The sequence below is a fragment of the Loxodonta africana genome, chromosome 14 (genome assembly GCF_030014295.1).
Source record: "Loxodonta africana isolate mLoxAfr1 chromosome 14, mLoxAfr1.hap2, whole genome shotgun sequence".
NCBI classification, from domain to species: Eukaryota; Metazoa; Chordata; class Mammalia; order Proboscidea; family Elephantidae; genus Loxodonta; species Loxodonta africana.
This window is the reverse complement of record NC_087355.1, coordinates 45,809,399-45,822,984: the sequence shown is the minus strand read 5'-3', so window position 1 is coordinate 45,822,984 and position 13,586 is coordinate 45,809,399. Positions and strand designations below refer to the sequence as shown.

Below are 13,586 nucleotides of genomic sequence, written 5' to 3'. Positions count from 1 at the left end.
CACATATCTCCGAGCTTCACTCTTACCAAAGGATTGAAGTCTGTCTCCTCTGGGCTGCAGTAGAACCTAAAAGGCAGAGATCATCAGATATCCATCTCTGAAACAGGAACACTGTGTGGCATAGCAAAAGTGCTCAAAAATGTTGACAAGAACATTTTAACCATGTGCAGAAACAAGCAAAAAAAAAAAAAAAAAAAAAATCCAATCTAACCAACCACAGATTTAATCTCTGGATTCAATACTGACTTCCCTCAAGTCCCTGAGTTGTAGCCTATTTCAGACCTAATAACCCAACACTAAGGAGCCAAGGTGATGCAATGGTTAAGCGCTCAACTGCCAACATAAAGGCTGGGAGTTCAGACCCACCCAGCAAACTCCACAGGAGAAAGACCTGGTAACCTCCTCCTGTAAAAATCACAGCCTGAACATCTAGCTCAATTGGCATAACATAGTTTATAAAGAAAATGTTCTACACTCTACTTTGGTGAGTAGCATCTGGGGTCTGAAAAGCTTGTGAGCAGCCATCTAGGATACTCCACTGGTCTTACCCCATCTGGAGCAAGGGAGAATGAAGACAACCAAAGACACAACGGAAAGATTAGTCCAAAGGACTAATGAACCTCAAATACTACAGCCTCCATCTGACTGAGTCCAGCACAACTAGACAGTGTCCAACTACCATCACCAAATGCCCTGACCGGGATCACTTAGAGAGGGTGCTGGACAGAGCTGGAGAAACATGTAGAACAAAATTCTAACTCACACACACACAAAAAAAAGCCAGACTTACTGGTCTGACAACAGAGACTGGATAAACCCCCAGAATACGGCCCCAGGACACCCGTTTAGCTCAGTAATGAAATCACTCCTGAGGTTCACCCTTTAGCCAAAGATTGGACAGGGCTACAAAACAAAATGAGACTAAACGGGCACACCAGCCCAGGGGCAAGGACAAGAAGGCAGGAGGGGACAGGAAAGCTGGTTATAGGGAATCCAAGGTCAAGAAGGGAGAGTGTTGACATGTCATGAACTTGGCAACCAATGTCGCAAAACAATAAGTACACTAATTGCTTAATGAGAAGCTAGTTTGTTCTATAAACCTTCATCTAAAGTACAATAAAAAAAAAATTATAGCCTAGAAAACCCTACGGGGCAGTTCTACTGTCATGAAATCGACTCAACGGCACCTAACAACAACAACAATGAACTACTACTACTGTACTACTCAACCATGTTAAAGAAGAGGAGGCTTTAAGAAGGGGGATATTTAAAGTTTAAAGATTAATAGCAAAATCAAAGTTCCAGTATTCAACTCACAAATCAATGATACGGTAACCCTTCTTGGCCTCCATCATAAAGGACACTCCAACTCTGGTTATTTCTGAATTGTCTCTACTTCCATCCTGGATCTTTATAAAGCCCTCTTGTTTTCCACAAAGGTGGGCTCTAGCAGGCCTGAAAGTAGTTCCCAAGAATGAACATGATTATGCATGGCTCCTAACTGTGATGGTTTCTCTAATTAGGGCTGATCTGCCATCAGTTAAATGTTTACTGTACTATACTCAAGTATATCACAGAAAGGGAAATAAAAACAGCTAATAAAAACTAAAAGAAGTTCAACTTCATTCTTAAGAAATGTTCATTAAAATAGTAGGATATTTTTATCTATCAGACTAACAGCAATTTTTTAATTTCCTAAAATGCAGCACTAGTGATGGTGTAGGGAAACAGGTACTCTCATACACTGCAGGAAAGATGCGTACCCACTGATCTAAGTATTTACCCAAAAGACGTTTCATACAAGTGCACAAATATATGTACAAGGATATTCAATACTGCATCGTCTGTAACTGAAAAAAAAAAAAAAGACTCCAAATGTCCATCTAGATGGACTGGTTAAATCAATTATGATACACCCACAATATTACGCTAGGGATCTGCTAAGAATGAGATAGATCTAAATATAGTAATATGGGGAAATGCTCAAAATATTTAAATGAGGAAAAGCTGAACATCACGATGCCATTTTTGTTTCAAAATATACACCATATTTAATCAAATCTAAGATGCTACAGATTTTAAGACACACCTCATTTTATGTGCCACAGAGAAAGAAAAAAATGCTACCAATTAAACAATAGCATACCCTTGATTATAAAACACTCCAATTTCAGAGACATAAAACATAGGGGAAAAAAATCACCTTTAGAATCACTGAAATATGGTATAAAAGCATGATCACAGATACTTGTAAAAACTTTTTTAAATGTACACATTGAGAAAATAAATTCAGAAAACTATATACCATACCATCAACAGTGGTTGATGGTATGGTATATAGTTTTCTAAATGTATTATGGTATATAGTATATTTATCTCTGGGAAGTGGGAGTAGGGATGATTTTTCATATTTTACATTATATTCAAACTTTCAACAAGTATATATTTTATCAGGCACTGATATAGGTGCAAGAAAAATAATAAGCAACACAGGCAAAGTCCTTGCTCTTCAAAGCTTACAACCTAGTTGGGGAGAGAGGGGGAAAACAGAAAACGAAATCAACCAGGTAGTAATGAAAGCAGATTAAAAAAAAAAACAAAAAAGTCATTTAAACAAGATCAACTGAGTTACTCAGACTAGATGGTCAGGAAACGCCTTCCTAAAGTGAGTGGTGTCATTTCACTGACAAGAAGAACTAGACCAGCGAAGACTTGAGGATGGAGAACAGGGGAGAATATACCAAACAAAAGGAGTAACTGCAAAGGCCCTAGGGCAAGAAAGAACTTGGTACTTCTAGATAACTCAAAGTATGTATTTATCCCCATCTGAATAAACTGATCCTACTCATGTGGACATACAGTTATTAATCAGCTCATATACAATGCAAACGAATTTCCTATTATTGCTACTACTGGAATTAATACCACCATAAATATGTAAAGCGCCTTTCCCGTTTATTAACTTCCAATTTTAACTGACTCAACCTTCTGTGAAGTAACTTGAGAAGTTTTTACCATTGCCCAAATATGAATCTAGTAAATGTATGCTGAAGGAGAAACTAGGGGACAGAAAGATTCAATAATGTGAGAGGCAAAACTTGGCCTGCAATTAACTCTACTCACTGGGAGTCTGTTCCAGACACTGTACTGAGAACTTTGTACGCATTATGCTCACAGCAACTTACGATACATGCACTATTAGCTCCATTTTACAGATGAGTAAACAGACACAAAGAGGGTAAGTAACTTGCCCAAGGCTATCTCAGAGACAGTAGTAGAGCTGGGACTCAAATCTGTGATTTCTCTGTGCTGTTACTACTATAATACTGTACTCTAACTATACATTACGGAACTCTAATTGTTCTTTAAGACTACATTGACTCTACAAAGAACTGTAAGAAAGCTATTACTTGGAACTTCTGAACCTCTACTGCAAACACCGAAAATACTGAAGATAGATAAGGTAATATTAACTTGAGCAAATCACTTGAAAGGGAAATCATGATTTACCTAGCCATTCTCCTAATAATTATGTTTCAGTATTCAAATTTTGCAATATAATGAGTCTGAATCTTTGCTCATAAATCTTCCCGCTTGAAAATTATGCAAATTAAGAGGTCTGGGGCATTATTAATAGGTATTTGGCTAGAGCAATACCTTTCAAAGTTGACCCACATAAATACATTTCTGCACAAAACGATTGATGTAACTGGGTGTCACTGAGCGGTACATGGGAAAAATCTTGACTTTGCAATTGTTGTATTATATATATATGTTACAACAATAAAAATATTTAAGAAAAGAAATACATTTCATACTGCAAGATTATAAACACACACTCATACAATTCAACTCTAAACAATGATTCAATTCTTTTCATTTTAATTTTGGTTATAGTGCACTCACAAATGATTTTGCTAATGGGTTGTAACCTGTATTTGAAAAACAATGGGCTCATACAGCTTCCCAACAGAGGTGCCATGGTCCAGGAGTGCCCAGATGCTGACCCCCTCAGCCCTGCGGGACTCCACTGGGAAGCTCCACTGGGAAGCCTGGGGCAGCTAGAGTCCCTGGGCTAGTAGTCTTTGGCCTTAAGCAGCCTCTCCCATTACCCCTTGTTGATCCTAAAATATTTTCTGTTTGTGTGTCAGACATGCCAATGATGGGAGGCACTGGACTAGAAAACCCAGACATGCACAAATCCTGCCCTACACATAACACAAACAAAAGAGGGGAGGGGTGGAGATAAGCACGGAGTAGGAGAGGGCTGGGGAAGTTATCAAAACGGAAATCAAAGTACCAGTTTTAGCTAGGTGACTGATAAGATACCCCCAAAGCAAGGTTCTTTGGTAAACTGGATTACAACAGTGCCCTTTGGCTCTGGGTCTGAGGGGTGGGGATGGAGGGAGCTCTCTCTTCCCACAAAGCCCAAATCCAAACTTACCACCAGCACCCTGAGGTGCCCGAAGCAATAAGAACTCTCGAAAACTTTTTGTGAAAGGATTAGAAAAAAGGTTACTAGGCCTCACCAAGAATTGAGTCCTTTGGTTAGCTTATTCATTAAAGGGCCGGGAAAGAAGGAAATGACAAAACATGGTCCAATTAGACTACTATTTACTTTTCTTGGGAAGGAATATCCGTGAATATAAGAACAACTAAGAGGAAAGTTTTCCACCTCCTGGCAGAGATGACTTTTTTTAGGACCAATTCCAAGAAGTAAAATTACTGGGTCAAAAGCATGAATGTTTAAGGCTCTTGCTACCTTTTACAAAATTTCTATTCTGAAAGGTGACACTAATTTACCAAGCACCTATCCCATCTTGCCCCACATTTAGTCCCACATTAAATTTTTCTTTAAAAATTTCAGCAAACAGGATAAACAAAAACCACCACCTCATTTTATTCATTTCTTTCACTTATCTTCTTATTCATTTTGTTTGTTCATTCAACAAATATGTATTGAGCACTTACTAGATGCCAGGTAGTATTCTTTTCCTCTCAGCTTAAAGTCTAGTGGAGGAAAAAGGTAATAAGTAAACAAATAGGTTAATTATAAAAGATAACTTAGTATGACAGAAATAAGCAGGACACCAAGAAATGGGGAAATTCCTTTAGACTGAGTAGTTCAAAAAAAGGTCTCACGGAGGTGCTGTCATAAACTTGGTCTTAAAGAATGAGCAGGAGACAGCCATGCAAAGGAACTAATAAAAAAAAAAATACTACCGGCAAATACCCTGAAACACGAAAGAACATTACTCTTAATGACTTATTTCATAGCTACCTAATGAGGCTGACCAGGTTCTAATGTGTTTACTACCCATTTGAACTTCTAATTCTAAGCCCAAATATTTAGGAGTCAGTAATCTGTATGAATGTTTTCTATACAAGGGTTATCAATACATTTATTTCTTTGATTTCCTTCAACTATGAATCCATAATTTTGTTTACGTGTTTGACGTTAAGGGCAGTTTTATTTAAGGAACTATAGTTAAACTTAGAGATCTTTTCCTCTGTGATTTTCCTACACTGTTTCTAAGCTTTCCTATCCAGATTATCAGACGAACCTTTTTATTATCTATGTTTCATGATACAAACTTTACACTTAATTATTTCATCCACCTGAAATTTATTCTGGCATAGGTTTAAAATTTTTTCTTTTTTTCTTTACAAATATTTCCATTCTAAAAGAGTTAATTACTCCATAATCACCAAATGCCATGTGACCTCCCATAAGACGACTTAATATCTGGGGCCTCAATCTCCTCACATGTAAATGGAGATAATAACAATAGCAGCTACAAATCGAGGAGGTAAAGAAGATAATACATATCAAATGTCCTGCAAGTAGTCAACAAGTGGCAGCTCTTATTAATGGTATTAATTATCTAATCTACTGATTCACAACACTCTATCATATTAAATTTTTACATACTCCAGGATCGATTCTGGGCTGTCTGATCTAATCCATTTATCTGTTTTATAATTTAGGGTCATTACCATGCATCTGGTAGGACTAGACTATCCTCCATTACTTAACTTTCACAAAAATGTTTTGCTTAATCTCTCCTGTTTATTTCTCCAAATGAGCTCTTTTTAGAATAGTAGTTCTTAACCTTAGCTTCATACTGGAATCACCTTGTATATATTGTTCATTTCATGACTATGTAATTTACAAAAATAAAAATAAGGGGTAAGTAAAAAAAATAATAACTTCAAGGGAAATGTTTATACCTGAAAAATGCTGAATTGGCATATATATATATATACACACACACAATAAAAAGAAAAATTTTTATAAAATTTAAACAGTAAATTTCTTATTTTATATTTCTCTGGTACTGAAGGTATGTATATTCAAAACAGGCAACAACCTTTGAATGCAACTAATTGTTCATGAGCTGTCATGCATGACCCTATAATATTTCCATTTTTGTCTTTAGGAACATTGCTCACTCATTAATTCTTGAGTCTGAAGAAAATGAGATGCTGGTTTTTAATTTACCACAATCTCAGGTTTCTTTTGTGTGATCAAATTCATCATCATCAGTAGTTTTAGTGTTGCTGTTTCTTTGCATTCGTTTTTTGATCCGTCTAATAGTTCTGAAATGTCTTCCTCTTAGCCATCAAAGATGGAAAGTGAAAAAATATGAATTCTTAAACGTGTTAAATGAAAGCTTAAAACAAACAAAAAGACTAAAAAGGATATCTCTAAACTGCTTGTGTATCTTCTTGAAAGATGATGCAGTAATGACGATTTATCTGACCACTGGATCATCCTTCTAGACGATTCCATTATTCCATTTTGGCATAGCTGGAGAAAATTTACAAGTAGTGATTAAATAATTCCTAGGATAATGAAACGGTAAAATGGAAAAATGTTTCAAGATATAGGAAAAGCAAGGTCACTAAGATCTCGTAATGTCTCTTAGATTTATAAGTGTGAGGAACCTATATGGTAACTGCAAGCTAGAGTGAGTTTTAGTCTTTCTCTTTTTTTTAAATAAGTAAAACTTTTTGTTCTATGAAGACCTCTAATGAAGACCAAGAGTTACATAATACCACCACAAATAATTAGAACCTACATGTATCTTTTATAAAGCCAGCTTTATACACCAGTTAAAAACATTAAGCAATCAAAGATCTCAAGTCCTCTCCTCCTCAACTGCAGGCAAGAACCGCACTGGAATTGTATAAGCTCCACCCTTGTCTTTTGGTAGCATCTTGTTTCTAAAGTAATAAGCCTTTTGTGGGGGGTGTCTACCACCTGTTAAAAATGTAATACTAGAAGAGAAAAAACAAAACAAAAAACCGCTTTTAAAAAAGACACAGAACACAATTTACAATTGAAAAGAGAGACCAACTGTCACAGAATACTATGGCCTACTTCTTCCTGCTGAAAATCAATACTTCTTATCTCATTCTTACAGGTGAGTATAAAACGAAAAATCACCTTATTTATCTCTTACATAGACACATGATATCTAGTATCAGTCAGCTTCAGTATTCCACTGTGCACTATAGTGGAAAAACCAATGAACTATAAACCAGGAGATCTGGACACTAATCTCTACTCAGACACTAAATGAGAGATTCCACACAAATCACTTAACTGCTCTTAAAGAGAAAAAGAAAACCCTGAACAAAATAATCTGTAATGTCCTTTCCATCTTGAAAATAATGAGTCTTCGACAGCAGACAGGTCATATTATATTTCTGCTTTACTTCAAGTCTCACTTGCCTACAAATTAATTTTTAATCGAACTTTCTGATAATGTCTTAGTATCAATCAATATTTAGTGTTACTACTGAATTAGGACTTTACAGAAAATGTGAAAGGAAAGGGAAGAGACAAACAAGAAAGTGAGGAAAGAGGTAATCATGCTGTGTATGTAAAAACAACTAAGTCATAGTTGGAGATTTTAGAAAATTAATTTGAAAGAACAGAATAGCCACAAGGGCAATTACAAAAGGTCTTTAGAAAGGCTGAATAGGAGGGAAGACTATGGACTTCAAATTCTAATCCAGTCCTCTAGTCTTTAGCATTTAAACCATCCTACACGTCAAGATTAATATCCTTGAACAGGAGCTATGATCAGGTACCCCCTATTCAAAAACCAGAAGTTCCCTGGCCAACAAGATTAAGTCCAAAATCCTTTAACGTGGTATTCAAAGCCCTTCACAGTCAAGCCCCAGCATGTCCCAGTCTATCTTTCCAGTTTCACCTCTTTCCACACGTTCCTTCTGTAACAGTCAAACCAGCTATTGCCAGAATATGTTCTAGGCTTCCTTCCCCGCCCCTGAGCTCAACATCCCCTTCCCCCTCCCCCTTGCTTCTTCTCTTTGCTGAAATCATACCAGTCCTTCAAGATGCAGTTCGACAGCTTCAAAGTCAGATCTGTGTTTCTCCTTGCACTTACATCCTGTTATGTTTTACGGTTATTTGCATACCTGTTTATTTCCGGTTATTTGCATACCTGTTTATTTCTGACAGACCTGGAAGTTCCTGACGACAAGATTATTTTCTGCAATTTTGTATTCCCAACAGCTTCTACATGAGTGCTTGCATATACATGCCATCAAAGTGGACTGAGCTGAATATGATCACCAGTTAATGTGGGAGCAGCTTCTCGACTTGGAATTTGATGAAAATCAAAGACTTCATTTTTGACAGCTGTATTAATTTTCACAGAAAACAGGAACTACACCCTACACGTTAACTACCGATTGCTTCATAGACCCACAGACTTTAAATTTATAGGCAAATGTCCTAGTTTATTTAACTATAGTATCTAATTATGAATTCTAAGTATTGAGCATGGCACATCCTGTTTTTGAAAAAAAAAAAAAACCTCAATCTCATGATGATATATAAAAATGATTTCTTCTTCTCTTGCCAAAAAGCACAGCTGTTTAGTTAGCAAATAAAAAAATGATGATGCACGCATATTTTTACCATCAATAAAATTCAGATAAAAAGCTGCATCAACTCAAAAAGTATTTGTGCAGGGCAGCTGTACAGTACTAACGGGGTAAAGAAAGCACTGTGTAACATTTAAAAAATAAGTCCGTAAAGCTCAACTAAAATACCACGGTGGAAAGGGTTATCCCATCACATCCCTAACAAATTTTCTTTAGTATTATTCAAAACAGTTACAATCTGCTCACGACATTTAAGTCTTTATGCTTTGTGGTACAGGTAAAAAAAAGAATGAACCAGAGTCTGGAAATTAAGATGTGTACCATACACATCTTTACACATACACAGTTTTAATACAAAGCAGAATGGAATATGTGCCATAATAAAAATATTAACAAGGTGGAAAGAGAGGAAAAAAGGAAGAGTGAGGGCATGGTACTGAGAACGCAGCACTTGGAATACCTGAACCACTCTGTGAATACGAACTTAAAAGGAAAAAATGGTAAATAAAGGCACAAAGCTTTGCAAGTAAATGTAGGAAAAGTCACATGGTACAGCTGTAGCAGAGGCTGTAGGGAGTTATTTATGGGAGAAGAGGGGGAGGGAAAAATAAGAGATCTTATTGATAACTGAACCTCCTTCTGAAGTTTCTGGAAAGAGTAGCCTGATTTGATCCGGATTCTTCTAAGATAACTGTGGGAACAGTAAGAGTTAAACTGGAGTAGGGAAAGAGTGAAAACAGGACACCAGTTGAAAAGTTACTGCAAAAGTAGAGGGGAAAGTTGATGAGAATCTGAAGCCTGCAACAGGAACAGAAAGGGCAGATTCAGGTTTGCCGTGACTAACTGGATGTGGAAAAGTAAAGGCTGAAATTAAATTCCCAGAAATTAAATTCTAACTAATATGGATACCAGTATAGTCATTAATAATTTTCAATGAATTTCAAGAAGCCAAATATTTACTGACAACCTGCTCTGAGCAAAGCAGTATTAAAAGATATTAAGATACTCAGAATTAACAATCCTCATGGAAGAAAAAGACTGCTTTATTCTTCAAGCTTATACACACAAACCAAAAACACCCAAACCCACTGCTGTCAAGTAGATTCCGACTCATAGCGACCCTACAGAACAGAGTAGAACTGCCCCCGTGAGGTTTCCAAGGAGGCAGCTCATGGGTCCAAACTACCGACCTTTCGATTAGCAGCCAAACGCTTAACCGCTGCACCACCAGGGCTCCTTATATGCACAAGTATATATATTTATTATATATTAGGGTATGTTTCTATAGGAAAGAGGAAGTTGGGAATAATTGACAACGAAAAAAATAACAGGAAATGGTTTTGGTAACTCATGCGGTAAGCTATGAACTGAGAAATATGATTAACTCAAATCTGTGCAACCCAGCTCTAAAATAGCAGAGGGGAAACAAACCAAAATTATTTTTTATTTTAAGTGATGAAGATTCCAGGATCAAAGAGTTGAGTTGGTGACATCTGACCAGAAATTCGAGTTGAGCCTTTAAGCAAAAGTACTAGCAGGTCAAACTATTTGAGGGGGGTGGGGGCCGAGGAAAGAAGAGGGGAATGGTAATGTAGAAACATATTCCAGAGGAAACAGCTGAGCCCAAGCTGGAGGAGGCAGGGCCAGGAGAAGGTACAGTGGTGAACAGAAGTCCAGTAAAATAGGGAGGAGCCATGCTGCAAAGGGAAAAAGCATCAGACTGAAGAGTTTAGTTTTTATTATGTAGGCAAAGGGAAGACAAAAGTTTTTAAACAGGAAAATACAAAGGATGCGTTGGAGAGAACATGAAGAAGCAAGATTAAAGGCAAAGAAACCAGCAAGATGAGTACTCCAATAATCTCTATGGGAAAGGTAACAAAAGCTGAACCATACTAACTGGTAGCAGAAATGAAAGGGGAGGATGGAAGAGAAAGATTACTGAGGTACAACAGATAGAATTTAGGACCTAACTGAATATGCAGATGAAAAGTGAGTGTTAAACGACTTTAAGCATAAGCCACTGGGAAGATGCTAGTTTTGCTTTGGGAGGGAGAAGAAATCAGTTTGGAATATGTTTATCTCGGATAAAAGACAAACGTCTCTCAAGAGAAATGCCAGGGTGAGCAGGGAGCTCCAAGGCAGAGAGATTTGGTAGTCACCCACATAGAGATGCTGTTTGACGCTACGGTAAAGAAAAAGGGGCTAAACTTAAGTTTAGTGTATATAAGGAGCCCTGGTGGTGCAGTGGTTAAGTGTTTGGCTGCTAATCGAAAGGTAGGCAGTTTGAATCCATCAGCTGCTCCTTACCAAGAGGGGACACAAGAGCAAGCAAAGAGGAGAGGCAAGGGAGCACAAGGCATCTTTTCAACATGCTTTCCACGTTCCATAAATATGTAAGACTAAATAACCTGCCAAAAGGTCACAAATAATAAGCAGTGGAACAAGAAATCAAGGACTAATGGTTACATATAATAATAAAAATATTTTAGGAAGCACTGGCCTTTGACCCTCAGGCATTTTCATTCATAAGAATCTATGCTGGAAAAATAAACGCGGGAGCGGAAGTGAATGCTGCATATAAAAAGCTATTTCCTTGGCATTGACTCTAATGGTGAAAAACAAAACCTAAATTCCTAGCCAAAGAAGAATGGTTAAATATACCATGAAAAAGTCAAATATCATAAAAGAAAATATTTTACTACATAAAACTTTTAAACTTCAGCATTAGGAAGAAAAAAAAATAAAAACATGCGCAATATATGAAGGGCCAACGTTCTTCAAATATAAAAGGTTCCTGCAAATCAATAAGAAAAAAGGAAAACATCCCAAAAGAAAAATGGGTAAGACATAAATGGCAATTTCCAAAAGCACAAATAAAAATGACTAGTAAAACCCTGGTGGCGTAGTGGTTAAGTGTTACAGCTGCTAACCAAAGGGTCGGCAGTTTGAATCCGCCAGGCGCTCCTTGGAAACTCTATGGGGCAGTCCTACTCTGTCCTATAGGGTCGCTATGAGTCGGAATCGACTCAACGGCACGGGATTTTTTTTTTGTAAATACAAAAATGTTGGAGGTTATTCACCTCTCTAAGATGTAGGGGAAAAGTAACTCACATTCTAGAGAGTATACACTGGAACAACTTTTCTAAATACCATTTTGGCAACATAACTGCTTTAGAGAGTTCATACAAGAACTCTACAGTATTTCTAAAAAGATATACAAAAATAATTAGACTAGTATACAAAGTTACTCACAGAAAGAAGTTCACTGCAGCTGTCTATATTACTGAAAACAACCAGAAACAATCTAAACGTCCCAAAACAGAGACTGGTTAAATAAATTATAGTATATCCATACAACGGATTTCTAGACTGCTTTTGAGAGAACACAGATTAATATTTAACATGGGAAATTGTTAAATAAGACATTTTATAATAAAGGATTCCAAACAGCACCTATAATTAGTTTTTTTTTTTTTTTTTAAATCTGGCAACTTTGCAATGACTTTAACACACCAAAAATTTAATATCATCTCTGAGTGCTAGGGAGGTAATATTTTGATACTGCCTAATTAAACCCTGGTGGCGTAGTGGTTAAGTGCTACAGCTGCTAACCAGAAGGTCAGCAGTTCGAATCCACCAGGCACTCCTCTGAAACTCTATGGGGCAATTCTACTCTGTCCGATAGGGTCGCTATGAGTCGGAATCAACTCGACGGCAGTGGGTTTAATTATAATTAACACAAAGAAAAAAATATTTTTCATTTAGGAACAAAACACAAAGAAGAATATGTAGAAAAATATAAGCATAAAAAGCAAAATATAAAATTATATGTACAGTTAATAAAATATGTACAAAGAATACACAAAGCTTTTTGGTTTATTTCCCCAAATATCATTTAAATAAAACAAGTATAAAGAATTAAGGATAGTTTCACCTCTGAAAACAGGAAGGAAAAAAAGATGAAAAAATTGATGCAAAGAAGAAAATAGAAAATTTACATCATAAAACTTTAATTATTTTTGAAGGAAGCAAAGTCATCTGTTAAAAGTGAAGTGTTTGAAGACTGGCATTGGTGACCTGAGCAGAATAAAAAAGCGATAGAGAAGATGAGTCAACTTTGGGATGAGAAAAGGATTAGAAAGAAACTAGTACACAGGAAAACAAATAGGTAACAGTTACCATGCTGTGATTTTTTTGGGGGGTGGGGGGGGTGGGAGAACTGTAATTAAGTAGGGACCAAAGCAGAAAAAGCAAACAGTGATGACATTTATAAGTTGATAACTGACCAGTTATATACAGAAAAGGTCAAGGAAAGAAGGGTCTATGTGGTGCTAGTGAGTTCACAATTAGAATATGAACTACCGGGTTGAGTTGGATAAAGAAGGAAGATGACAAATTGCCTGGAAGGCACCAGAGGTAACAATGAGGGCAAGAAGCCGGTTCATCCGGTATGATGCAAGAGAAACAGAAAGACAGGTCTTTGAATCACCATCTCTGACCACAGAGTTTTAGACTTAAGGTAGAGTAGTTCTGCATGATGACAAGGTTAGTAACACAGTTGTACATGTAGGCTGTTGATGCAGAGTAGAGGCGAAGGCCACTGGAGTTGGTGAACTACATCCCAACATGGCCTTTCTGGCCTGAAATGACTGTTACTTAACCTCTAA

General features: G+C 36.9%; 1 protein-coding gene across 4 annotated transcripts in view; it reads right to left on the bottom strand.

The window, feature by feature from the left end:
* Positions 1-13,586, bottom strand: part of PLEKHF2 (pleckstrin homology and FYVE domain containing 2) — a 47,811-nt gene that overhangs the window by 12,515 nt on the left and 21,710 nt on the right. The window contains exon 2 of one of the 4 annotated variants that reach the window (XM_064267915.1): positions 27-66. The exons of the other annotated variants lie outside the window; for them this stretch is intronic. The gene's annotated coding sequence lies outside the window, so the exon portion shown is untranslated. The remainder of the gene's footprint in view (positions 1-26; positions 67-13,586) is intronic. 4 annotated transcript variants of the gene reach the window in all.